Genomic DNA, 27,558 nt, shown 5'->3' with positions numbered 1-27,558 from the left:
CTAAGTGTGGTCGCTCTAGTGACTTGTATAGAGGTGAAATTATGTTCTCCTCATGAGCATCTATGCCTCTTTTAATGCATCCCATTATTTTATTTGCCTTTCCAGCAGCTGCCTGACACTGGCCACTAAATGTGAGTTTGTCATCCACCCATATACCCAGGTCTTTTTCAGTGACAGTTTTGCCCAGTGTTTTACAATTAAGCATATAATTATACATCTTATTTCTTTTGCCCAAGTGCATGACCTTACATTTATCCCCATTAAAGCTCATTTGCCATTTATCAGCTCAAGCTTCTAATTTACATAAATCTTCCTGTAATATTAAATTGTCCTCCTCACCGCCACACAATAAGAGAAAAAAGAATGGATCTACCTGTGGCAATACATTTTTGTCTCCCAAATCATAACATTATGGACATGGAGTTGGAGCGCCCCCACGTTAAGGGCAGTGGGGTACTCGGTACCGGGTCCTTCGGTTCGGGGATGTCACGGTGGCTGACCCGATCCGTGGCCCTAGGGGTGTCCATATTAAAAGGGAAAGGTCTTTAAAGGGATAGTGTTCGTGACGCCACCTGTGGTATTTGGTCAGGGTGACCGACGCTGCCCAGGGGTCCGCTGGGGTGATGGAATGGCAGCTAGATGGTATACCTTCCCACAGGTGAAGTATGTCCCCAGGGCTTCCCAGATGTGTAGGTGGTGATGGTGGACGATGTAAGGTGCAATGAATAACGAGGACACAAGGTTGCAGTCTCTTTACCTTTTACTGAAGACTTCAGCATCCACAGCCCAGAGTACCGATCACAGGGCAGGCAGAGTCCGGCCGGTCTGAAGGCAAATCCAGAGTTCTCTTATCCAGGTGGAAATCAGTAGCCTTCCTACTAGCGCCTGTGTGTTGTAGTACTTCCTTGCTGAGCACCACGGGATAGTCCTCACAACCTTTGTAGATGTCCTAGATCTTATTTCTTCCTCTCTGTCCCCCAGATGGTATGGATAGGACAAACCCGTTTGACTGATGGCCTGAGGCTTGTTTATAGGGACCATTGAGATGCCCCGACCCCCACAATTTGCCACTGTGTCTTCATAGGTATTTAGGTCAGGCAGTCAACTTGGAATTGACTGTCCTGCCGGTCTCTGAAGTAATGCATAGAGTCAATTACTCCCTCGGTGTTCCGGCCACCGGCTACGCGCCTCAGAAGGAGGCAGCCTTTACAGGGCAGAACTCCTCCCGGTCTTTTCTCCTTATGCTGTGACTTCGTTTCTCACTCTCTACAATACACTTCTCTTCGTGTCCTTTCTTAGGATGCTGCCGCACGTGGGGCAGGCGCAGCTCTGTGTCTTTCTGTCTCGTGCTAGGCCTCTGTCAGGATCCCACCCCTGACAGGGACCCTCTGTCTGCAGCTCAGATGTTCCTCCTTTCCCCCTGTCTACCTGACAGGTGTTGCCTGGGCTGAGCCCAGTCAGCTTCTCACTGACTAGATGTTACCTGGGCAAAGCCCAGTCTGCTTCTCCCTGACTTCCTATCCAACCCACCAGTTTTACCCTTCTGTGAGGAGTGCCCTACTAGATAGGAGCATAGCCCCCCCTGGTGGTCTGGAGTGTGAAGTGTGTTGTGATGCTGTGATACCTGGAAAGATGAGCTCCTTTATTACCTTCAGATGTAATATCACTCCCCCTGGTGGAAGAATAATATTACTGCAGCAACCAGGACTCTGGGGCGCTGCAAAATTACTTGTGTTAAAAGGTAGCTTCAAATCTAAGAGAGACAGAAGAGTCTGGGAATATAAACTGATGATGACCTTTGACACTCTCACTGCAGGAATGAATGTGTCACATGGATTTATGTCTTTTTACATCAACTAAGGAACTTGCCTCTCAGACTATGAGGGGTCATCACAACAGAACCAGACCCCAATAAAACAATTCTTATCTAAGAACTGGCCCAATATTTATGGACATAACTGTTTATCACTCGTGGTAATTCTGCTTCATGTCACCTATCTTATCCAAGGTTTTTCCTTTTTTTTTCTATGCTATGTTGTGCATAAATATGTGATTCTTCAGAATTTCTTTTAGTCTTTGCCTGATGAAGAGACCTGTGTAGTCTCGAAAGCTTGCAATTTGTTACCATCTTTTCAGTTAGCCATTAAAAGGTATCAACCACTGAGGACTCTCAATTCTAAATATTTTTCTATCTACTGGCTAACACGGTACCAATATATATTTCTTTCCATTGTCCTCCTCTGTATTTATTATGGTCCCTCGTAAACCCTTGTTGATATCGGGTCAATAAGTTTTCTCAACAAGACCACTAATATGAGGCATACAGGTAGGACTAGCTTAACATTTCTATCACCTGTATGCCCATATTAATAGATTATACACATCCCAGGGGGTAACAGATTCCCTTTAATGGGCTTGTTTTTTGCATTGTATTTATTGTACTTTTAGTGCTAAATATACAGTCCCTATCAAAGTACTTAAAAGGATTTTCCAGTACTTTTAGATTTATCATCCGTCCTTAGTCATCAGTATCAGAATGATGGTGGAACAACACCTGTCACCCTGAGCGATCAGCTGCTCCTGGCCAAATGTGAACAGTTGCGGAGCAGAACATCAATATAAAAGGATAGTTCATCAATATAAAAGTACTGGACAACACCTTCAAAGTGGCTAGCCTTTTTTATTTAAGAGCAGGATTCCCACAATCCTTCATGGTCCCCTCTCACTGTGATGAGATTTCACGTATTATTGTGAGATCAAGACCAAGCTTAACCAGTGATGCTGCAACGTTTTCTAAGCTGCTACTGAACAGAAATGCAACTAAAGCGGATACTGATTGGTAACTGGTTAGTAAGTGATGCGCTGAAGCTGCTTAAGTTCAAAGTGCCACCAAAGAGCCGAAGCGAATTACGGAGCCTACTCTGCAGGCTGGGATTCCACAACCCAGAAGCTTGGACCTGGCTTTTGAAAGAAAATTAAGCCTGACATTGTGGAATGTTCTGGGAAATTTTACTAAGTAGTGTTATATAGTGAAATACTATGTCTGTGGCTGGGTTGTCAACTTGACTTTTTACTGTTTCTGGACAGCTTATCAAAAAATCAATATTTTTTACAGACACATCGGAAAACCTTAATAAACCATTATAATTGTAAGTGATTCAAGTCTATAGCCCATAATTCTGATATGAAGACGTGCTGTATTCACTGTAAACTGGTAATAATTATACTGAAATTAAACTGTATAAGTTCCTTCAGCTTCAAAACAACAACAAACACCTTAAAAAATTTTTTACAGACTGGTTAAAAAAGTGACCTATTTTTACGGACTGTTTTGGAATTTCTGGACAGCTGGCAATCCAGGTCTGTAGATGCCCACCTTTTTCTTAAATAAAAAAGACAGAGGGACAGAGAGTCGATAGGTCATCTTTAAAGGTGCTTTCACATTGCGTTCTGTGTCCCTGTCGGGGCAGATGTCTGAAATCCCCTACAAAACTGGGTCTGGAGATATGAGCTGAAGGGGCCACAGACTGTAACGGTGATGGCTGAGTGAACACGTGCTCTGCTGTACATCGTTTTCAGGAGTGTCCGCCTACAGGAGGTGGACACTCAGAAATAGTAGACTCCGTCTCAGTGTCCACCTCCTGTAGGCATACACTCCTGAAAAAAATGCACGGTGGAGGTTACGTTGATTCTGCCATCACCTTCTATGACCCTGTTGGCGCATGCATCCAGACCCCATTTTGCGAGGGATTTCAGAAGTATGCCTTGATGGGGAAACAGAACACAATGTGAAAGCACCCTAAAGGTACCATCACATTAAGCGACGCTGCAGCGATATAGACAATGAGCCGATCGCTGCAGCGTAGCTGTTTAGGTCGCTAGGAGACGTCAGACACCGGCAACAGCAGAACGATGCAGGAGCGATCCAGTGACGTACTTATCGTTCTCGCTGGTTGTTCGCTCCAGTTCGCTCCATGAAGAAACACTGCAGGCATCGTTGCTTTTGCTGTCAAACACGACGATACACGCCGATCTGACGACCAAATAAAGTTCTGGACTTCTAGCTCCGACCAGCGATATCACAGCGGGATCCAGATCGCTGCTGCGTGTCAAACACAACGAGATCGCTATCCAGGACGCTGCAACGTCACGGATCGTTGTCGTTCTCATTGGAAAGTTGTTTAGTGTGAAGGTACCTTTAGTCAGCCTATACACAATATATTTAACAGTCTCCTAAGTTTTAAACTGATAATATGGATGTAGAAATAGAATGTATTATTATATTACATCATTCAAGACAATCAGCTACACGTAAAACATTACAACATTACCTTAGTTACTCAAGAAGTCTGCAGTTCTTTCTTGCAGTTATCTATGTGGTAAGGACAGCAGTCACTGACTTCAGTTGTTTTATGCTCCATAGTATGATAATGACTGAGACTACAGGTATGTGAGATTTGTTATCTTGCTGTTTATCAGTCCGGCTATGTTTGGACTGTCTCTGGGGCCACTTGGTTGCTGTAGAGCTATTGCTCCACCCAAATGCTGTGTAGCTGACAACAGACACTTGCAACTTACAGCTATATTATGTTTTATCCTCTAATCACCAAAATAAAATAGTACCTGTATACTTCAATGTTATACTTTCAGGGGGACAGGACAGTAAAATATAGAGTAGATTGCACTAACCACAGGCAGGGGAGGACAAATCATTGGTGCAGCCACACAGCGGCCCAAGAGATAAACTGTATGGGACTTGCTTTGTGGGGATGAGTTGAAGTATTTATTAGTACCATTTTGAACTATATAAGATTTTTTTATCAATTTTTTTTTTGAGATTTGGGTAGCTGAGTGAACAAAAACCACTTGCAAGCTTTCGAGACTACACAGGTCTCAGCATCAGGCATAGACTAATACAAATTCTGAAGAATCACATATTTATGCAAAACAATAAAAAAATAAATAAAAAAAATATAAAAAAAACATGGTGAGACAGGTGGCATGAAGCAGAATTACCATGAGTGATAAATAGTTATGTCCATAAATGTTGGGCCAGTTCTTAGATAAGGAATGTTTTATTGTCCTCTGATTGGGGTCTCTGTTGTGATGACCCCTCATAGTCTGAGGGGCAAGTTCCTTAGTTGATGTAAAAAGACATAAATCCATGCGACACATTCATTCCACCACTAAGACAGTCAAAGGTCGTCATCAGTTTATATTCCCAGACTCATCTGTCTCTCTGAGTTTAGAAGTTTCCTTTTAACACAAGTAATTTCATGTCCATAATGCTATAATTTGGGAGACAAAAATGTATTGCCACAGGTAGATCCATTCTTTTTTCTCTTATTGTGTGGCGGTGAGAATTCATTCTTGTTCTCAGTTTCTGCCCTGTCTCCCCCACATACAGACCCCCAGTTGGACATTTAGTACAAATAATTAAGTACACCACATTAGATGTGATGCAGCTGAAAGTACCTGGGATCTTGTAGTCCTGATGTGAATTGGGGATCTTTATCTTGTCTGTGGTCATTATAAATGGACAGGTTTTACATTTTTTCTGATTGCAGGGAAAGGTACATGCAGCTGTTGGAGAAGACAGGGAGCTTCTGACAATGATGCTTCTTAGATTTGGGGGCTGTCTAAAACACAGTAGTGGGGGGTCTGGAAAAATGGATTGTAAGCGGGCATCTTTTTGTAGTAAAGGCTGTAATTTCCGTGCAGCTCCCCTTAGCACCTCCAGATTTGGATTGTACGTAACTACTAGAGGTACCCGGTTATTTTCTTCTTTAGCTTTGTAATGTAGCAGGTGATTCCTTGATATTCTGGTGGCTCTTGTAATCTGGTTTTCAATTGTTCTTGGATGGTAGCCCTGATTCAAAAAGGTCTTTCTGAGGCGATTAAGGTGTTCATCCCTATCCATTGGGTTGGAACATATACGATTGTATCTGATGGCTTGGCTGTAGACAATGGAGTTTTTTATGTGTTTTGGATGGAAACTGTCTCATTTAAGGTATGTTGGACGGTGGTAGGGTGAAATTGATTAAACTGTTCATGGAACATCTTTTGCTGTGGTTCAGACTCCGTCCAGATGATTAAAATGTCATCAATGTAGCGGTAGTACGTCAGAGGCCTGATGGGACATGAGGACAAAAAGTCGCTTTCAAGCTTGGCCATGAAAAGATTTGCATACTGTGGGGCCATTTTACTTCCCATTGCTGTGACAGTCTCCTGTAGATAGATCTTCTTGTCAAATTCAAAGTAATTGTGGGTGAGGATGAATTTTATAAGTTTCACCACAGAATTTGCATCAGTCCCTGTGTTTTCCAGGAAGAATTTGCAGGCATTTAATTCATCCTGGTGCGGGATATTGGAGTACAAAGATTCCACATCCATGGTGGCCAGGATGGTTCCTTCTGGTAGAGGACCTATTGCTGATAGTTTATTCAATAGGTTAGTTGTGTCCTGAATAAAGCTGGGTGTATCCTTTACCAGGGGTTTAAGAACACCCTCTACTCATCCAGGTACCTGCTCAGTAAGGGTGCCCACACATGAAATAATTAGTCTTCCTGGATTTCCAGATTTGTGGATTTTGGGAATGCCTGCAAATTCTACGGAGTCTGAACCACAGCTAAAGACGTTCCATGAACAGTTTAATCAATTTCACCCTACCATCAACTTGACACTCAACTACTCCTGTACTGAAATTAACTTTTTGGACACCATCATTAAGCTGCAGAACAATAAAATAGAGACATCCCTGTATCAGAAGCCAATCGACCGTCCAACATACCTTAAATGGGACAGTTTCCATCCAAAACACATAAAAAACTCCATTGTCTACAGCCAAGCCATCAGATACAATCGTATATGTTCCAACCCAATGGATAGGGATGAACACCTTAATTGCCTCAGAAAGACCTTTTTGAATCAGGGCTACCATCCAAGAACAATTGAAAACCAGATTACAAGAGCCACCAGAATATCAAGGAATCACCTGCTACATTACAAAGCTAAAGAAGAAAATAACCGGGTGCCTCTAGTAGTTACCTACGATCCAAATCTGGAGGTGCTAAGGGTAGCTGCACGGAAATTACAACCTTTACTACAAAAAGATGCCCGATTACAATCCATTTTTCCAGACCCCCCACTACTGTGTTTTAGACAGCCCCCAAATCTAAGAAGCATCATTGTCAAGAGCTCCCTGTCCTCTCCAACAGCTGCAGGTACCTTTCCTTGCAATCAGAAAAAATGTAAAACCTGTCCATTTATAATGACCACGGACAAGATAAAGATCCCCAATTCACCTCAGGACTACAAGATACCAGGTACTTTCAGCTGCATCACATCTAATGTGGTGTACCTAATTATTTGTACTAAATGTCCAACTGGGGGTCTGTATGTGGGGGAGACAGGGCAAAAGCTTAGAACAAGAATGAATTCTCACCGCCATACAATAAGAGAAAAAAGAATGGATCTACCTGTGGCAATACATTTTTGTCTCCCAAATCATAGCATTATGGACATGAAATTACTTGTGTTAAAAGGAAACTTCAAAACTCAGAGAGACAGAAGAGTCTGGGAATATAAACTGATGACGACCTTTGACTGTCTTAGTGGTGGAATGAATGTGTCGCATGGATTTATGTCTTTTTACATCAACTAAGGAACTTGCCCCTCAGACTATGAGTGGTCATCACAACAGAGACCCCAATCAAGACAATAAAAAATTCCTTATCTAAGAACTGGCCCAACATTTATGGACATAACTATTTATCACTCATGGTAATTCTGCTTCATGCCACCTGTCTTACCATGTTTTTTTTTTTCTGTGCTATGTTGTGCATAAATATGTGATTCTTCAGAATTTGTATTAGTCTACCCTGATGAAGAGACCTGTGTAGTCTCGAAAGCTTGCAATTTGTTACCATCTTTTCAGTTAGCCATTAAAAGGTATCAACCACTGAGGACTCTCAATTCTAAACATTTTTCTATCTACTGGCTAACACGGTACCAAGATATATATCTTTCCTGAACAAAAACCAGAAATTCATAATTACTTTGTATTATTTTTTTTTAATGACATTTACCATGCAGTAAAAGCGATGAGGCAGCTTTATTCTTCAGGTCAGTACGATCACAGAGATACCACATTTATATGGTTTATTTATGCTTTGATTTTTTTGCACACTAAAATCTTTTTTTTTTTCTTTTTTCAAACAATATATTTATTTTTCCATTGTCATATTCTGATAGCTGTCAATTTTTAACAACGGATACTGGAAGCCTGTGCTAGCATGTCTTCTGCGGTGTTGCTATCAGTGTGTCAAGAGTGGGAGAAAAGGGTTGCATTGACAATCCAACACATTGGGCAGCACTTTGAACACATTTTATAAGTGGTCATAAACTTGTAAATAACTCATGAAATAATAAAGTTACGTTAAAACCAAGCACACCATTGTTTTTCTTGTGAAATTCTCAATAGGTTTTATGTGTCACATGACCCTCTTCCCATTGAAAAAATAAAGTTGGATCCAAAATGGCCAACTTCAAAATGGCCGCCATGGTCACCACCCATCTTGAAATGTTTTCCCCCTCCCATATACTAATGTGCCACAAAAGGAAGTTGATATCACCAACCATTACCTTTTTATTTAGGTGTATCCATATAAATGGCTCACCTTGTATTTCCAAAAAACAGGCACAGCAATGGGATCAAATATGACACCTCCTTATGCTACAGTACAGACCAAAAGTTTGGACACACCTTCTCATTCAAAGATTTTTCTGTATTTTCATGACTATGAAAATTGTACATTCACACTGAAGGCATCAAAACTATGAATTAACACGTGTGGAATTATATTACAAAATATATATATATATATATATATATTTACAAAAAAGTGTGAAACAACTGAAATTATGTCTTATATTCTAGGTTCTTCAAAGTAGCCACCTTTTGCTTTGATGACTGCTTTGCACACTCTTGGCATTCTCTTGATGAGCTTCAAGAGGTAGTCACCGGAAATGGTCTTCCAACAATCTTGAAGGAGTTCCCAGAGATGCTTAGCACTTGTTGGCCCTTTTGCCTTCACTCTGCGGTCCAGCTCACCCCAAACCATCTCGATTGGGTTCAGGTCTGGTGACTGTGGAGGCCAGGTCATCTGGCGTAGCACCCCATCACTCTTCTTCTTGGTCAAATAGCCCTTACACAGCCTGGAGGTGTGTTTGGGGTCATTGTCCTGTTGAAAAATAAATGATGGTCCAACTAAACGCAAACCGGATGGAATAGCATGCCGCTGCAAGATACTGTGGTAGCCATGCTGGCTCAGTATGCCTTCAATTTTGAATAAATCCTCAACAGTGTCACCAGCAAAGCACCCCCACCATCACACCTCCTCCTCGGAGGGAACCAGGCATGTAGAGTCCATCCGTTCACCTTTTCTGCATCGCACAAAACACGGTGGTTGGAACCAAAGATCTCAAATTTGCACTCATCAGACCAAAGCACAGATTTCCACTGGTCTAATGTCCATTCCTTGTGTTCTTTAGCTTAAACAAGTCTCTTCTGCTTGTTGCCTGCCCTTACAAATGGTTTCCTAGCAGCTATTTTACCATGAAGGCCTGCTGCACAAAGTCTCCTCTTAACAGTTGTTGTAGAGATGTGTCTGCTTCTAGAACTCTGTGTGGCATTGACCTGGTCTCTAATCTGAGCTGCTGTTAATCTGCGATTTCTGAGGCTGGTGACTCGGAAAAACTTATCCTCAGAAGCAGAGGTGACTCTTGGTCTTCCTTTCCTGGGGCGGTCCTCATGTGAGCCAGTTTCTTTGTAGCACTTGATGGTTTTTGCCACTGCACTTGGGAACACTTTCAAAGATTTCCCAATTTTTCGGACTGACTGACCTTCATTTCTTAAAGTAATGATGGCCACTCGTATTTCTTTACTTAGCTGCTTTTTTCTTGCCATAATACAAATTCTAACAGTCTATTCAGTAGGACTATCAGCTGTTATGATCCTTAGTGGCTGAGGATCACAGAATGAACTAGCTAAGTTACTGAACATAGAACGAGCTCTAGGGAGGTGGTAACTGGACTGACCGCAAAACCTGATCCTAACCAAACACACTGAAGGTAGCCGGTGAACGTGCCTAAATTCCTGGACGTCTCGACGCAGCCTGAGAAACTTGCTACCCCTATAGAGAAAGTAAGACCTCACTTGCCTCAGAGAAATGACCCCAAAGATATAGTAAGCCCCCAACAAATATTAACGGTGAGGTAAGGGGAAAATACAAAACGTAGAAATGAAAACAGATTCAGCAAATGAGGCCCACTAATACTAGATAGCAGAAGACAGGCAGGGAACTGTGCGGTCAGTAAAAAACCCTATACAAAATATCCACCCTGAGAATTCAAGAACCCCCACACCAACTAACGGTGTGAGGGGAGAAACTCAGCCCCCTAGAGCTACCAGCAAGCAAGGAAATCACATATTAGCAAGCTGGACAAGGACAAGTAAATAACCAAGAAACATATTGAACACTAATAAGCAAAAAATAACCAAACAGAAAACTTAGCTTCTCTTGAAGAGACTGATAGCGAAGGAATTCGGGAGAGATCAAGATAGCACTGAATACATCGACAGCAGGCAAACACTGAAAGTCCAGGTTAGCTAAATAGGAAACCAGCTAACAGATAACGAGACAGCTGATCCGCCTCAGACCTGCAGAAAGACACAAAGAGCCACCAGAGGGAGCCCAAAGACAGCACTCACACAGTACCACTTGTGACCACAAGAGGGAGCCCAAAAACAGAGTTCACAACAATCAGCTGTGTATCCACCAGACTTCTGCACAACACAACTGATGGTCCCAACCCTATTTATAAGGCAAAAAATCCCACTTATTAAACCTGACAGAGCACACCTGTGAAGTGAAAACCATTCCTGGTGACTACCTCTTGAAGCTCATCAAGAGAATGCTAAGAGTGTGCAATGCAGTCATCAAGGCAAAAGGTGGCTACTTTGAAGAACCTAGAATATAAGACATAATTTCAGTTGTTTCACACTTTTTTGTTAAGTATATATTCCACATGTGTTAATTCATAGTTTTGATGCCTTCAGTGTGAATGTACAATTTTCATAGTCAGAAAAATCTTTAAATGAGAAGGTGTGTCCAAACTTTTGGTCTGTACTGTATAAAATTATACAAAAAAATTAGACAAAAAAGGAAGCGTACCAAGGGCAATAATAATACTCGTTCAAGATTGTTGGAAGACCATTCCCAGTGACTACCTCCTGAAGCTCATCAAGAGAATGCCAAGAGTGTGCGAAGCAGTCATCAAAGCAAAAGGTGGCTACTTTGAAGAACCTAGAATATAAGATATAATTTCAGTTGTTTCACGCTTTTTTGTTAAGTATATAATTCCACATGTGTTAATTCATAGTTTTGATGCCTTCAGTTTGAATGTACAATTTTCATATATACTCATCCCTCCTACCAGGCACATTTAATATACTGGAAAAGATATATAGATGACATCTTTATGGTGTGGAGGGGGGATGAGGTACAACTGATGCAATTTTTCCAGAATATAAATTGCTGTATACCTAACCTTTCCTTCTCGATACAGAAAAGCTTTAAAAGTAATTTTTTAGATACATTGATTACTTTGGAAAAGGATGGTAAACTGGACATTGACTTATATGTTAAATCGGCAGACAAGAATAGTTTATTGCATGTTACTAGTTGTCACCCCTCATACGTAAAAGAGTCTCTGCCAAAATCTCAATTTCATAGGGTTTCACGGATTGTGTCTGATGAATCAAAATAAAAACAAATTAGACTAGATGAGATGGCTAGTAAATTTACAAAATGTGGATATCCAGATAAGATTTTCAGACCTACCAACTCTACTAATACTATGACATCTGCTTGATATGCATCACCCCTGTTCAAATTTAATCAAGAAATATATCCATCGACATTGGTGCCTTTTAGGTAGAGCATATCCGGATATCCCTGGGGTTTAATGAGGCACCTATGATGTGCTATAAGAAACCCCCAAATCTCAGAAATTTATTGGTCAGAGCTGACATTGGTTCATCTAAAACTACTTGTACACACAGGTTGTTATCTACGCAAAAATGGGGTACTTTCCTGTGTTTACATTATTTACAGTGTTCAAACATTACCAAAGGAAATACTTTCACACATCCTAGAACAGGTAAACATTTTACAGTAAATCATTTTTTTTGCCTGTAATTCAACTTATGTGTTGTATCTAATTAAGTGCCCCTGCGGTCTCGGATATGTTGATGAAACCACCCAACATATCCAGGACCACATTTCCCAACATAAGTCGACGATTAGATGCAAGAGACTTATGCTACCTATTCCTTCGCATTTTATTGGTGCAAGGCATAATATATCTCAGCTAAAATACCAGGTGATTGATAGTGTTCCAATGCCAAGAAGGGGAGGAGATAGGCTGAAATTGTTGAAAGTAAGAGAAACTTTTTGGATTTATACATTGCAAACACTGGAACGCAGAGGTTTAAATAGGGAATATGAAATCACTTTTTGAATAATCTCGGTTTTTTTAATATTGATGTATAATTTTTCTTTCTGTTTCCTTTTCTAGGTTACATAATGATTATGGTAATTATTTACATTTCCTCTGGTACTTTACAAGTACTCTACATTTTTTCCTCTTTCTCCCTTTTCCCCTTTTTTCTCCCCCTCCTCTGTTTTTTTCCCTCCTCTTCTCTCTCCAACCTTTTCTTTATCGGCTTTCTTATTCTATTTCACTATCTTTAAATCTTTATTAATTATCTAATATCGGCTTCTCTAACGTGCAGTGGATTCCACGCATGCACACTGATGAGTCCCCTTTTTTCCCTTTCACTAGCTCACGCCGGTATCGGCGCATGTGCACTAGATCTTTGGGTCCTTCAGCTTTTCCGTCACTTCTCGGCATATAGACCACGTGATCTGATGCGATCACATATTCTACCTGGAAGAGATATAGCAACGCGCTATAAATAGCTTTCCGGCGGCATATATGGGCTACACCTCCTTACTCGTGGGTGCAGTCTGCACACGCCGACAGCCACTACTACAGGTAACAGGTTTCTCTTATTTTCCTTCTTTATGTCTGCACTCTCTATTTAGTGTGCACTGTGGTTTACTGGATTCCTTTCTAATCATTTATTATTTACATTTGGTATCCTTCTTTTGTGCCCCTGAGACCTGTCTCTGCATGTGGGTATGCATTCTTCATTTAGTGTGCACTGGTTTTTATTGGGTTCTTTTCTTTTTCTGTGCTCCTGAGACCTGTCCTTTTATGTCTATGTACACATATGTTTCTCATTTATTTCTATTTTTTCCATTTACTTTCCGTACCTCTGGGTCACCCTCTCATGACCTAGCATATACCTCTCTATTAGAGAGATATATTAAAATATTGAAATATTATTAGATTATACTTTCTCTTTTATTTTTTATTCCTATCTCTGAGCTGTTGCTAGGGACAATTATATCTCGCTGGACACATTCTGGCTTCATATTTCTGAACCTGTGTTCGCTCCTCCCTTTGTTATTTTCTTTTATATGTGGATTCACATCTTTCACTCATTTTCTGATTTCAGTATGATCGACCATGACATTGTATATTGCACGATGTATAAATTACGACCATATGTGGCAATTATTTATTTGTCTATGATTTATATGAAAATTTGAATATGTGTATATATATATATATATATATATATATATATTTGCTACATCTGTCATACTGATTGTATGGTAAGTTCTATGTGTTTTATTTTTTAGAAAAAACCCTTGAATAAGGCCATAAAGGTCGAAACGTTGGGAATATTATTTCTGTTTCATTCAATGTTCGGCTGTGAACCACAATAAACTACATTATTTTTTTCATCATATGTACTTAGTCGTTTTGGATATACTTCGAGTGCTTAAGTTTATCTCAACTATAGTGACTTTATTTTTCCCTAAGAGCACTAATCTGGTTATATTTTGAGTGCATTTAAGCTTTGATCTTTATATTGTGTGATACTGACTTTCAAGCAGCAACTAGAGTCGGTGAAACTTCTGACATGATAAGTGTACAAAAGGAACTGCCGTCACTGAATCTACTGTTATTCAACCCTGCATATCCTTTTGCCATTGAACCATGCATTTTGCCATTTAACTGTTTATTTCCCCGCTTAAACTGTTTGCCTCCCTGCGTGGAGTATCCCCCTGTTCAAGTAAAATTGCTAAACCTTTCTCTGCCTCCTGTCCGTCACCGCATCCCGCAACTTGCTTACACTTGGCATTCTCAGCAGGATGCAGTCCACAGGCATGGAAGTGACAGATCAAATGGCTGGGGTGCCCCAAGAGCCAGTACAGTATACCACTGGGGGCAATGTTGAGAAACCTCCCAAAGTTTCAGGGAGCAATGCTCTGCTGAGGGACTGGACTGAGTGAGTCAGGGGTATGTTAAGGATGCACCCCATGACTCCTGTGATGGAGGCAGAGATTGCCATGATGGCTCTGGACAGAGAAGCGAGGAGCTCCGTCATGTTCCGGCCCCCCCATGAGCGAGACACCTTTACCAAGGTGTTACAGATTTTAGAGGGAATGCATGGACGTTGGAGAATTGCACATGCACTTGTTTAGGCATGTCAAAAGGGAGGGGGAGACTGTGGCCCAATACATGAACGCGCTGCAGGAGATTCACGCTGCGATCGCTAAGCGAGATGTAGGAGTAGGACACCCTGACATAATTCTCAGACACCAGTTCGTGGTGGGCCTCAGAGACGTGCTGCTTAAGCAAGCTTTGCAGGAGCGCCTGCGTGCTAGGCCGCATATGACTTTTGTAGAAATTGGGGCGGAAGCGCGCAAAAGAGAACAGGAGCAGGGGACTGCAGCCTTGGCAGGGATAGTCCGGAGCTGCAAAGTATCTACCCCAAATGCGGCAGAGCCAGAGTGGTCCCGCGAATTACAGGAGAGAATGCAAAAAATGAGGGGAGAAATCGAGAGCCTAAAAGGAAGTCCTTGCTACTGCCGTGGAGTCCCATACCTTGGGGTAACTCATGGCAAGAGTCAAGAGAAATGTCATGCGGGTACTGGGTAGACTACAGCTGATTACCCGGGCCCCTGCGATATCCCTCAGACTAGGGAAAACCCTGTCTGTCCCTCTCCCAGAATTTACACTGATGGTGTGCTTGTCTGGGCCGCCAGGCCTGACCCTGACTCCTGTTTCAGTCCTGTGCTGAAACCTCCACCCGCCACCCAGTGATTAGACCACACAACAACCCCTACAGAAAGCACAGACAGGGAAAACTAAAAACGCACCACGCCGCAGACTCACAGGAAAACACTATAATGTGCACAGGGCAAAACAAATACAAATATAGGAAGGAGAAATATGACAAAGGATAATACACCACCAGATACGATATTTCTTCTCCTAGACCACCACTCCAGACCAGGCACAAGACACAAGCTATAATCGGCGACGCCCAAAGTCCAGAATGACTATTTAAAGGCTACGGGCGTGACCCAGCCTCCAACCCGAAACCCAGCTAGATTAACTCCGGACAGCCTGGATAAAGTCTAGCCGGCGCCACTGAGCGTATAGTGGACGAATGTGGAATTACCGCTGTCTGTCGGACGCCCTGGTGTGAATAGCGTCCGACATGACAAGAAGTTAGAGGATTGAAACGGAGTGCAAGAGCAACCCCAGGAGCAGTCTCAGAATCTAATTCCATATCCTGGGGTGAAGGGCGATTACAGATGAGGTATGCATCTCGTGGAGGACGGCGATCCCGACCGAAGCGCCCACCAGACAGGCGCAGAAGTGAATGTTGGACGTTTGGAAAAATGGGACACCTGTCCAGAAGTTGCCCTACAAGAGACAGCCGACGGCGAAGATTCGCTCACCCTTCTGAAGGTCATGCCCACTGGAGAGAACACTGCCCCTGGAAGAAATGGTATGGTGAAAAGAGGGGAACCTCACCCAGAGCAAAGCAGAGCCATGGCGTCGGACACCGAGAAGAGAGGGAGATGTCAACTGCCTACCGTGAGAAGTCTGCGCTGCTCAGTAGCGTGGAGGCGAATCAGGTGGAATGCCAAATTGGATCCAAAGCTCCCGCCTGTGAGGTTCAACCTGAAGGGGAAGAAGGGACACCTACCCGAGTAGTCCACCGAAGTATATCGCAACCTTGCATATCCCAAGATCCCGAAGGAAAGGAGAAAGTGCTAAGTGCCCCTGAAACGCTCACTCCCACGGTTCCCGATTGTGATGAAGAAGAAGCACTTGCCTCATTATCTGATAGTTCACCACCTGCCTGTCCGATGGAAGTACGTAGGCCTGAAAATAGCTGCTCCATTGAACCCAGATGTACTCCCGTCCTCTACGACCCAACCTGACTTTACCACTCAACCTGAAGCTCTGCGTATTCCTAACGAGCAAATTCAAGAGGAGCCTTAAAGTACTCAGTGTGACCCCGCTGGTGTTCTGCCTCTGCAGCATGCACAGAAAAATTTCCCTCAGCAAAATGTGATGCAAAAGAGGCAGTAATGGATGTGAAAATTGTGGGCATCTGACCCACCTACGAAGAACGTAAAGGGGCACAAAGAGTTCTCACCCGTGGAATGGCAAGTTAAAGGAAAGGGAGAGTGTAAGGAGGAAAATCAGGCTGCAAGCACCTGTATTGAACAGGGTCCGGAACTGCTGAGGCTGCATCCCATTTCCTGGGGGAAAGGAATAAGGGACCAGACAGTCCCAATGACACAGGAAGAGGGGACGTGTTTAGAGAGAAAATCCGGCTGGAAGCTGAGGTAGAAAGCGCACAAAGCTGCAGAGGCCCTGCCCTCAGCGTGCGAGCAGCAGGGCGGGCAGCGCGCTCCGTGCCTGACCCGCCGGTGTTGCAACGGAATGCAGCAGACAGACCCGGTGGCCTAGAGAGAGACTTGGCGGGAACAGACAGCGTGCAGCAGGGGGACGTGAGTGCTCCAGCCGTCGAGCATCAATATAGCTCAGACCCACGCTCGACCTTTCCCGCCAGCCGTGAGAGGAGCAAGGTGCATGCGCAGCGTGCTCCGCGAGGTGCGCAGCTGGGCCCAAACAAAACAGGGTCGGCCATATGCCAGAGCCTGCGGTAGTGACAGGGAGAGATCCGGAAGCCCTGATCAGCTGAGTGCTGCACATAAGCTTAAGAGCCAGGGCAGTGTGCAGGACTCTTTGTTGCTGCCCACAGTGCCGGACATTGCCACACCATTCGACCAGGACCCTGACAGTATTGCAGCCTTGCCTGCAGTGGCCGCAGCCACTTATGGACTTGGAGCCCAATGGATGGTATCGGACAACGACCACTGCGGCCAGAATACAGACCACCGTTACCAGCAGGACCTTCTTGGATAAGCACCATGTTTGGTGTCGAGTTCCTGCCGCTGCACAGGGAGAATCTCGAGCCATGTCTGCTGCGGTTTCCCATTCTCCTCCAGGCACAGTGGAGCCTGCTCAGCAGAGACGTCGATCCCAGCGTCTGGCTCAAGCAGATACTGTGTCGTTTGGTTACAGTTGCCTTTCCAGGCTCAGCCTTTGTAACCAGCATTGATCAGTGGTGAGCAGATGTTCCAGGGACTAAGTCCTGCTTTTCTTCTACTGAGCACGCCCACGGGACGACCTCTCATTGGAGGTCGGGGGTCACATGCTCAGGTCCTGTAGCATCTCCGATTGGATCACTAGGAAGGTCCCGGAAGGCTACAACTATAAAAGGTTTGCATGGCCGCTTGGCCATGCGCTAGTATAAATCTGTAATCGTGTGTATGCCTCTTTCTGGTGAAAGCTCCTAAATTATTCCCATTCCTAGTGTTGTTGAATGTTCGCGAATGATGGAGCTATCTAGCGCCTGACAGTGCTATCCAAGCACAAGAGCACGATCCTCACTGCATCAAAACAGCAGTGACTGCCAGTGCGGCACCGTGCGCAACCAGTGCGCTTTCCTAGCCCTAGTTAGGGTGGTTAGTGGCGTCCGCCAAAGCGGCGCTGTATGTACTCTGTGCGGTAAATCTTTAATTAGTCCTGACAACCGGTCAGTGTAGGGTGGAAACTCCGGCTTGATCTCAGCATCTGACTCAGGGCATCCTCAGGTGCGGGCTCAAAAGCCACCGAGGGTCAGAGCGAGATCAATCACCAGCATAGTGGGGGTGAATTTCAGGGATCCCACTAGCGTCCATCTGCTGCACCCTGTGACTGCTAACAGGGCACAGTGTTTCCTTTGTTTCCCTGCGACTCTGTGAAGCAACAGAGTGAGTTCGCATCAGTTCATACTGGGTGACGGAACCCATGTTTATTCTATATGTAGTACCGCCATATAGTGCCGCCATTACCTAGCAGTAGGTTCCATCTCTGCACGGTGGACCCCGGGCTGCGAACGCACCTTATTACTATCTTTATATTTATGCAGTGCGTTCCGCCAGCCCTAACACACCGCACCAGCAGTTTGTGGGCGATACTGACTTTCAAGCAGCAACTAGAGTTGGTGAAACTTCTTACACGATAAGTGTATAAAGGAACTGCCCTTACTGAATCTGTTTTTTCAACCCTGCATATCCTTTTGCCATTGAACCGTTCCTTCTGCCATTTAACTGTTTATTTCCTTGTTTAAACTGTTTGCCTCCCTGCGTAGAGTATCCCCCTGTTCAAGTAAAATTGTTAACCCTTGCTCTGCCTCCTGTCCATCACTGCATCCCGCAACCGGCTCACAATCACTCCCATTAACACACCGTGATCGGCTCTCCTATTAAATCTCCTTCCTGCCATAGGCTTAGGGGTCAATGCGACATTTTGGCAAATAATGTAACAGGAGAGCTCTCACACGATTCAAAGGAGGTTGTATGGTGGTTACTGTATTCCTCTTTCCAAGTTCAACAGTGGACACTCTCCCCCATTCTTCCGACGCGTTTCGTCAATGCTCATCAGGGGAGTGATTTGGGACAAATGTCACCAGATAAGTTGCCGTCATATGTAGGCAATTTGACACTGTCCGTCCTTATAATTGTGCCTTCCTTTCAGGAGGAGTAGTACTTCCGGTTTGCGGTTACTAATACGTCCGGTTTTCGGACCACAAACATCCACCAGATATCGCAAGGTCCTGAATGAAAATGCAAGTGCTCACAACGGCGCATACACACAGGTAAAATGCTGTACTCTGTATCCAAGAAAAGCTCTACACTGCAGATAGCATAGCAACAGGACTCCAAATCACCAGAAGTGGCTGACACCAGAGAGCTGCTCCTGAAAGTCTGGTCTACATAGAGAAACTCTATCACCAACAGTCAGCTGATGCATCAGGTGACCATTTAAAGGATGGTGGGAGTGGTCGCCACCCACATCAGCTGACCCAGCAGCACTGCAGTTACAAAAGATTGCCAGCGGGGGGGGGGGGAAAAAACTGCCATTAACCCCCGATTGTCCTTAAAGGAAAAAAGCTACTTTTAAAACAGAGTAGAACTAGAGCTGCCACGAATCCAAAAATGGATCATGACAGTACCCCCCTTTCAATGAGTGGTCTCTGGACCCACAACACCGGACCACACCAGAAACGGCGTATGTTGAGGACGCCTCAATCCACCAGAGTTCACCTTTGCAGTCACCTGATCCTCAGGCTTACGGCAAACGCAGCCTGATGGAGATGGCAACAATGTAGGCTCTGGTGGCGCCACAAATCTCCAGAGCGCCAACCTGTGGAATACGTTGTGTACATGCATTACTAGGGGTAACTCCAGCTGGAAAGTTCCTTGGGCTCAGAATGGCCAACACCCTATATGGCCCGATCACCCTAGAACTCCAGGTCCCAGAAGCACATACGGCCCGATCACCCTAGAACTCCAGGTCCCAGAAGCACATTTCCACCTGATGTTTTTGGTGGACACCCACATGTACCCATTCACACACAGGACCTGAATGTTTATTTCCACCCATGCATTTGCCACAAGATGGTGAACTCTTCGAGGAACTGACAACAGAGGCGTCCACCTGTGTCACCAAACTCATACCCCCACTACACACAGAGGAAACACCGCCCTTTCCTGACTCCTTTTCCTCTTACTTGTGGTGAGGGTTGAGTCTTGCTCCTACTCCTAGAAAACAGAATGCGGAGGGCACCATCAAATACAATAAGTTATAGGGGTCTACCTGAAGCATGTCAAGAACAGTAATGCGATAAACAAGAAAAAGAGGACATGCTATAAACCGTGACCACCCAAATACACAAAATATAAAGTTTATTGAAAGCCACAAAACACCCAAAATTTTAAAAACATTTAAAAACTGAGATACAGTACATCCCCATAATAGGGTCAAAACCACCGGACAGAGACCCAAATGACATCAATACATAGCACAAACAATATATCTTCAATAATCACATTTCATTGCTGGTCCAAGCAAGTAGAAAAAAACATTATAATTAAATAAATGCCAAATACAGATGATCAACTGCAGACAATATAAGGTATCACATACACTAGAAAAAAGCAAATATGACTAAAGACAGTTCACATGTCTGTGTGTGATGTTTGGAAGGTAGAGATTGGAGGCTTTACAGCGCCAAAAGGATTGCCTACCGCCTTAAATAGGGCTGAAAAATATGCTTACCCCCAAGGATGGAAAATTCATGCTTAAGGTGCAGAAAATATATAGTGTCACAAGCACTGAAGAGGAAGTAGATACGGCTGAAACCAATTCACATGTCTATATGTGACATTGGAGGGTAAAACTTATAGCGCCATAAAGATTGTCTACAGCCTTAAATATGGCTGAAAAACAAGCTTACCATCAAGGATGGAGAATAATGCTTAAAGTGCATGACCAGATGAAGTGTGGGTAAACAGTCCAGGGGCACTGGAGCCCAACGCGTATCGCCACTAAAAGAGTGACTTCGTCAGGGGCGAGTGTGATGCTGTGGGCCGATACAGCACATATAAATGGCATACCTAAGTAGCTTGAACCACAAGCAGCTGTGCAGGTTGGCGTCCCGGACTCGGAAATCCACTAGTGCCAGAATGCAATGCGGCATAGGCAGGTAAAGGGTGTACATCATTGCCGGGAGGAGCAAGATGGCCGAACGGTAATGTCCAGCGCATGCGCGAAAGAGGCGTCGGACTGAACAAAATAACGTCACATAGTCAGAAATATCAGTATTTTGCGTGTGCGCAAGACAAGCGCTGACTAAAGCAAGAGAGAATGCAGCACCATTAGAGATCTTCAGCATCTGACGATATACTGGGAATTAAAGCGAAAAAGGATGGTAAAAGCGCAGGAATAAGCACTTATTTACTTATCTATTTAGAGACCTGAAGGCTGTCCCAGAAACAGACGAACAACACATATAACTACGCTTGCGCACCATGGTAAAAAAGAAAAAAGGAATAAGATCTTATATCAGCAGGATGTTCCCTGCAAAATTTTGTTTATATATATAGTATGCATACTGAAAAAAGGGGGGGTATAAAAAATAATAATTGTAAAAGAAAACAATGTAAAGAATAATGATGCATATAATGCAAAAAAAATGTGAAAAAAACACAACAACAATAATAATAATAATAATAATAATAATAATAAAATATGAATAAAGAAAAATAATATAAGAAGAAAGAAAAAGATGAAAAAATAATGAAGAAAATGATAGTCATAACATGGAAATACTGTAAAGATAAAATTTATAAATAAAGAATAAGAAGTGAAAAGTAAAACAAGACAAAAGGAAAGCACCCTCAGTAAAAAAGTATACATATCTAAATATAATGTGTGATAGAAGAGTTCCATAAGATATATTGCAGTATGCCACATGAGGAATATCGATGTAGGCACAGAGTATAGATTACAAAACACATAGAGGCAAGCTTTATTGTTTATTCAGGTTATATAGACCACAAAATTTACTTTTCATCCATCTCATATTAGTGAACTAGTCAAATGATAAAGATTGAAGAATCATGTGTCTGAAGGGGAATAAATTGATCGCAAACGAAAGCAGCACAATGCGTAGGATACGGATAAATACAGGCCAGGTGCTAGGGACTTCGATTATAAAAAATCACAGATTAAAGTGCCCATAATGCATCTTAGAGGTTAAGACACGCAAGCTCTGGTCCTCAATATAGGTAGAGGGACAATAGTACATTCTGTACATAAGCAGATGTATTTTTATTATTATTATATGTCTATAATGCGTCCCAATAGGTAAAGAGGGACAAGACAAAAAAAAACAAAAACCCGCGGAGTAGGCATAAATGCTGAAGCATATCGGAGGAATTAGGGGAGAAAGAAGAAAGCCACAATCAGGCTTTTATCAAAGAGACCTTGAGGCAAAATAATACCTAAAAGTACAGTGGCCAAAATTAGCCATGAGCAATTAAAGTTGTTTGTAGTACCCCGTAAAAAGAAACTCTTTGTTCAGGCCTTTTGGAGCCAAACATTGTAGGTTGCAGATCCACTTGGTTTAACAACGGAGTAGACAGTTCACAATGTTGCCACCTCTAATATTCATCTGAACCCTTTCAAGTCCCATAACTTTGAAACCCATGGGTCTACCATCATGAAAGTTCAGGAAGTGTGTCGCCACAGAGGATACAGTCTTGTTCTTTTCCCGATCTTTACGTGCTGTTGAGATATTTGATAAATGTTGCTGCATTCTCCTCCTGATTTCCTGCGTAGTCAACCCAACGTATATTTTACAAAAGATGGCGTATACCACGTTCCGTGATCTACAATTGAAAAACTCTTTGGGCTGAATCTGAAAGGATAACGTAGAGATAGAATAACCATCCTGTGCAATCATAAATTGACAAATGTTGCAATTGCCACATGGGTATGACCCAAAATCCTGATACCCCTATTTAGTCTGATGTTGGGCCGTAGATAGTGGCTATGACAATGGTTCCTTGCCCTCCTAGCCACTAGATGGGGAGAGCCTGAGACCAGGTCGGGAATCCTCTTATCACTAAGAAGAATGTCCCAATTATTGGTTAACACCTCCCAAATGTCTGACCATTAATTATTGAACGTGGTGATAAGTGAGAGGGGACGAGACAATTCACGTACCTTCTTCATGTGAAGACTTTTTCTATCCTGCTGAAGGGCATATTGGAAAGCTTTGGAAATGGTCCTCTGTGGGTAGCCCCTCTTTTTGAATCGATGCAAGAGATCTCTTGCCTGTTTGAGTAATTCTATTTCTGAGCTGCAATTTCTCCTTAGCTGAAGGAACTGTCCCTTTGGGATTCCCTTCTTCAGATGATATGGATGGAAACTTGTAAAATGGAGGAGACTGTTAGTCGCTGTGACTTTACGAAAGAGACTGCAGGAAATCCTTGAGTCCTCTATGGTTAGCCTAAGATCCAAAAAGTCAATGGTGGATTCTGAAAAGATAGACGTGAGTTTGATGTTAAGTGCATTATGATTCAGGTCTTCAATAAAAGATTTACACTCATCCGTAGTTCCAGTCCATACAAACAGGTTGTCGTCTATATTGCGTTGCCAGATGAGTACTTTAGACATGAACAACTGATGTTTATAGACAACAAAATCCTCCCACCACCCAAGAAAAAGGTTGGCATATGAGGGTGCACACCGAGCCCCCATAGCGGTGCCTGACATCTGTCTTCCTATCTTCCTATCGAAGACAAAGTAATTTTTGTCTAATACGAAGTACAAGAGTTTTAAGATGAAATTGTCATGTTCTGGCGATTTCTTCGGAGATTTATTCAGAAAATATGTCACCGCCTGCATACCTGCTTGATGTGCAATGCTAGTGTACAGAGATTTGACATCCATACTAACAAGGAGAGTCTGTTCTAGAAGCCTGAGATTGTCAACACATTGCATCAGATGGGTAGAGTCCCTGGTAAAAGATTTTAAAGAAGTGACCAAAGGTTGAAGGAAGTGATCCACATAAATGCATGGGCGTTCAAACAAACTCCCTATACCGAAGACAATAGGCCTACCTGGTGGTTCTATGGTGGACTTATGAATTTTCGGTAATATATAGAAGGTAGGTACCACGGGGAATGGAGTAATCAAAAAGTCCTCTTCTTTTTTGGATACCAAATTTTCCCGAAAGGCTCTATTAATAAGAACATCAATTTGATCTTTAAAAAAGGAAGTTGGATCAGATGGTAACAAAGTATACACTTGCCCTCCCTGAAGTTGATGTAAAACTTCTCTTGTGTATTGGTCATGTGGCCAAAGTACAACATTCCCCCCTTATCGGCTTCACGTACCACAAATTCAGTGTTGTTCCTCAAATTTTGTAGTGCTCTTCTCTCGTACCTGTTGAGATTGTTTTGCTTGTTTGGATCAATTTTCAATTTATTGATATCCCTGCAGGTTTTGTCAAAGAAAATCTGGACAGCAGGAAACAGAGAGAAAGACGGGGTCGCCTGGGAGGGAAGTCTTCTAGAGAAGTTAGTTCTGGTGTTCGGTGATTCGTTTTCCTACAGCAAATCTAAAAGGTCCTGAAACACCTGTTTCTCATTATCAGGAAACGAGTCTATGAGAGAGGGTTGACTATATAGTAATTTAAAGGTTAATTGACAACAAAAGAGATAAAGATCCTTCACCAAAACAAACTTATCAAGAGTGTTCATTGGGGAAAAGGAAAGGCCTCTAGAGAGAACTTGTGTTTCCACGTCAGATAAAACATAGGAGGAAAGGTTAACAATCTGCAGATTACCTTCAGCCACCTTGTCCTTAGAGGTAGTTGTTATCTCTTTTTGTTGAACATGGTCTCTCTCCTGTATGATGGAGGCCAGTGCTTGTAACCCCTGCCCTTCTTTCTGTTGAACTCTTGTTTTTCTGCGACCCCTCCGATGGCGCCTTCCACTTCACTGGGGTCCGAAGATAAAAAATAGCTCAAAGACATTTCAAGTCTAGATGTAGATGGCATCTGGTTTTCGCAGATTTTGATTTCATTTTTTATTTTATTCAATAAAGTCTGGTCATGCTCAATAAGCATATCTATCAAAATGGTGGAACATTTAGCAAGTCCCGTCTCCCAGGTTTTCCGAAAATCAGGAGTGGCTTCCCATGCTGGAAAGATTTGTATACGTAGACCACGGGGTATAAAACCCATTTTCTTATACTCTTCTAGACTTCTAATGTTCCACCACATTTTAGTTAAGATTTGTGAAGACCAATAATCTTAGAAGACAAGGTGTGAAAATCAGAGACTCCACCTGGACTAGTGTTATGGTTCTCAATGGCAAGAGAACATAGCCCAGCAAACATAAGTACTAGCTCTTGGAAGGATGGAAACTAAACTGACCATGAACTAAACCTGCCGCACAACTAACAGTAGCCGGGTAGCGTTGCCTACGTTTTTATCCCTAGACGCCCAGCGCCGGCCGGAGGACTAACTAATCCTGGCAGAGGAAAATATAGTCCTGGCTCACCTCTAGAGAAATTTCCCCGATAGGCAGACAGAGGCCCCCACATATATTGGCGGTGATTTTAGATGAAATGACAAACGTAGTATGAAAATAGGTTTAGCAAAATTGAGGTCCGCTTACTAGATAGCAGGAAGACAGAAAGGGCACTTTCATGGTCAGCTGAAAACCCTATCAAAATACCATCCTGAAATTACTTTAAGACTCTAGTATTAACTCATAACATCAGAGTGGCAATTTCAGATCACAAGAGCTTTCCAGACACAGAAACGAAACTACAGCTGTGAACTGGAACAAAATGCAAAAACAAACGAGGACTAAAGTCCAACTTAGCTGGGAGTTGTCTAGCAGCAGGAACATGCACAGAAAGGCTTCTGATTACAATGTTGACCGGCATGGAAGTGACAGAGGAGCAAGGTTAAATAGCGACTCCCACATCCTGATGGAAACAGGTGAACAGAGGGGATGATGCACACCAGTTCAATTCCACCAGTGGCCACCGGGGGAGCCCAAAATCCAATTTCACAACAGACTAGCCGAGATGGTATTAGATTCTCCATCAAAAAGGCCCAGAGCCCTGTTGCTCCATGCCATTTCCCTAGAGGAGAGGATCATGCTATGTGTATAGGATGCCTTAATACAAACCAAATGATAACAATTATAAAGCAAGAAACAATTACCAATAAAGATGTGCCACACTCCAGAAAAGAGAGGTGTCATGATCTCCATGGCCAGAGAACTAGCATAAGCCTCTATAGGAACAAGCTCTTGGAAGATGTAACTATACTGACCATGAACTAAACCTACCGCATCATCTAGAAGTAGCCAGGTAGCATGTCCTACTTTTTATCCCTATATGCCCAGCGCCGGCCGGAGAACTAAATAATGCTAGCAGAGGGAAATATAAGACCTGACTCACCTCTAGAGAAATGCCCAAAAAAAAAGGAGACAGAAGCCCCCCACATATATTGGCGGTGATATGAGATGAAACAACAAACGCAGCAGGAAAATAGTTTTAGCAAATTTGAGGTCCGCTTTCTAGATAGCAGAAGACAGAAAGCATACTTTCATGGTCAGTAGAAAACCCTAACAAAACACATCCAGAAATTACTTTAGGACTCTGGCATTAACTCATAATACCAGAGTGGCAATTCCTGATCAACAAGAGCTTTCCAGACACAGTAACGAAACTGCAGCTGTGAACTGGAACCAAAATACAAAAACAAAACATGGACGAATGTCCAACTTATCTAGTAGATGTCTGGGAGCAGGAACAAGCACAGAGAGGCTTCTGATAACATTGTTGACCGGCAAGCATCTAACAGAGAAGCCAGGTTATATAGCGACACCCAGATCTAATCAGAACAGGTGAACAGGGAAGATGATGTCACAAGTTCAATTCCACCAGTAGCCACCGGGGGAGCCCAGAATCCAAATTCACAACAGTACCCCCCCCTCAAGGAGGGGGCACCGAACCCTCACCAGAACCACCAGGGCGATCAGGATGGGCCCTATGAAAGGCACGAACCAGATCAGAGGCATGAACATCAGATGCAGTGACCCAAGAATTATCCTCCTGGCCATATCCCTTCCACTTGACCAGATACTGGAGTCTCCGTCTGGAAACACGGGAGTCTAGGATTTTTTCCACAACGTACTCCAACTCACCCTCAACCAACACCGGAGCAGGAGGCTCAACGGAAGGCACAACCGGTGCCTCATACCTGCGCAATAACGACCGATGAAAAACGTTATGAATAGAAAAGGATGCAGGGAGGTCCAAACGGAAGGAAACAGGGTTAAGAATCTCCAATATTTTATACGGACCGATGAACCGAGGCTTAAACTTAGGAGATGAGACCCTCATAGGGACAAAACGAGAAGACAACCACACCAAATCTCCAACACAAAGCCGAGGACCAACACGACGGTGACGGTTGGCAAAAAGCTGAGTCTTCTCCTGGGACAACTTTAAATTGTCCATCACCTGCCCCCAGATATGATGCAATCTCTCCACCACCGCATCCACTCCAGGACAATCCGAGGATTCCATCTGACCGGAGGAAAATCGAGGATGGAACCCCGAATTACAGAAAAA

The 27,558-nt window shown here is 43.2% G+C and overlaps 1 protein-coding gene across 1 annotated transcript in view; it reads right to left on the bottom strand.

Moving 5' to 3' along the window:
• The window catches only part of LOC143776088 (uncharacterized), a 156,071-nt gene extending 151,568 nt beyond the window's left edge, over positions 1–4,503 (bottom strand). Inside the window, exon 1 of the mRNA XM_077265066.1 lies at positions 4,332–4,503. The gene's annotated coding sequence lies outside the window, so the exon portion shown is untranslated. The remainder of the gene's footprint in view (positions 1–4,331) is intronic.
• Between the last annotated feature and the right edge of the window lie 23,055 nt (positions 4,504–27,558).

The sequence above is a fragment of the Ranitomeya variabilis genome, chromosome 5, assembly GCF_051348905.1.
Source record: "Ranitomeya variabilis isolate aRanVar5 chromosome 5, aRanVar5.hap1, whole genome shotgun sequence".
Taxonomy (NCBI): Eukaryota; Metazoa; Chordata; class Amphibia; order Anura; family Dendrobatidae; genus Ranitomeya; species Ranitomeya variabilis.
This window is presented reverse-complemented; position numbering and strand designations above follow the sequence as displayed.